Consider the following 1,938-nt stretch of genomic DNA (forward strand, 5'->3'; position numbering starts at 1 on the left):
CAAGGAACGCTTCTTCTCTGCACCCATATTCTGCCTCTGCTAGGGTCCCCCCCACCCTTGCCATGGGGCTCCTAACATGGGCCCTAGGCCATCCCCGCACTCCCAGCCAGCCCCCTCCTCACCAAGGGGCTGCTGAGATCTACCTCTCCCTACTTTCTCAATTGTGTATGGGCCCCCCCAGACACCCACCAACTCGCAGTGGGACGGGATGCAGGGCTCACAGACGAGTGAGTCTCCTGAGGCCCCCCAGCACGCCCAGGGTCCCAGCCTCACTCCCAGGCAGGCCCTGTCCGACACCTGTCACCGCCTGCAATTCCACTATACAAAGGGGCCACCCCCAGACGGCAGGACAAAAAGGGCACCCCCCCCCAGCCTGCCCAGTGCCTCCCAGGCTGACACCTGGGTATACACACAGACCCACAAAACTGCCTGACAAGTATTGGGGTTAGCCCGTGTCCCTCTCTCCCAGGGCTCTGCCAACCCCATGCTGGCCAGCAGCCCCCCACCCTGGAAGAAACCTGCGTCAATGGCAGAAAGAGGACCCATCAGAGAGCGCTTGCGGGGGCAGGAGGGGCACCTCCTGGGGGGCAGGCATCTCCCAGGCCTCAGAGGCCACAGGCCCCCTTGGTCACTGTGGAGAGGCGAGGAGGACAGAGCCAAGTGACTGCCAGACGGACCGGAAGTGTGGCCCCGAGGGCCGGCCTGCACACAGTACAGGGGGACAGGCAGGCCGGCAGCCAGAGGCCCCAGCCGGAGCCAGCCTTATCCTAAAGCAAACAGCCCCCTTCCCCTCCCCCTGGGCCAGGCCTTCCCCACCCCCACCTGGGCTCTGCTGGACCCCCAGCCAGGCCTGCCCTGCCCCTCCACCCCCTGCCTCTGCAAAGACCCCAGCAGGCTCACGGGAGGGAGCCCCCCCCCCCAGATTCCTGGGAATTTTGGCCGCCAGTGCGACTGCCACGGCTCTATATTTAGCTTGGGAAACACAAGCCCCCATTGTTCCACCTGGTCAGGTGTCCAACCCACCCGGCCAGAGGCAAACTGAGGCAAGAGCTGAGGCGAATGGGCAGCTGGAGGGGCGGCCTCTGGAGTCCTTCAGCCAGCATCCACACCCTCCCCACGAACGCCTCCTCCAGGAAGCCCTTGACCCTCCACACACCCTAAGCCACAGCCTTGGGCAGTTTTGGGCACGGGCAGGATGTGGATGACCACATGGAAGGGGCAGACTCGGGGGTAAACAGAGGCTGGGGCTGGGTCTCACCCCTCAAGGGGGCTGAACATCAAGGTGGTACACAGAGAGAGGACCACCACACCCCCTTTCCTCCCTCTCTCCTTCCTGTCCTCCTCCCTGCTGTGAAAACATGGCTAGGAACGGGGGTGCCAGGAGGGGTCAGGGGGCAGCAATCTGGAAGACCCCACATATCCAGCCTACACAGCCAGGCTCCCAGCCACCGTCCAGACTCAGGTGTCACACATACACCCCGTCACACCACGTCCCAGACACGGTCCCCCAGACATGGTTCCCAGACACTGTCCCCCAGACACACAGGCTGTCCCCCAGACACTGTCCCCCAGACACGGTTCCCAGACACTGTCCCCCAGACACACAGGCCATCCCCCAGACACTGTACCCCAGACACGGTTCCCAGACACTGTCCCCTGACACACAGGCTGTCCCCGGACACTGTCCCCCAGACACTGTCCCCCAGACACGGTTCCCAGACACTGTCCCCCAGACACACAGGCCATCCCCCAGACACTGTACCCCAGACACGGTTCCCAGACACTGTCCCCTGACACACAGGCTGTCCCCGGACACTGTCCCCCAGACACTGTCCCCCAGACACGGTTCCCAGACACTGTCCCCCAGACACACAGGCCATCCCCCAGACACTGTACCCCAGACACGGTTCCCAGACACTGTCCCCTGACACACAGGCT

Source organism: Ailuropoda melanoleuca, chromosome 11 (assembly GCF_002007445.2).
Source record: "Ailuropoda melanoleuca isolate Jingjing chromosome 11, ASM200744v2, whole genome shotgun sequence".
Lineage (NCBI taxonomy): Eukaryota > Metazoa > Chordata > Mammalia > Carnivora > Ursidae > Ailuropoda > Ailuropoda melanoleuca.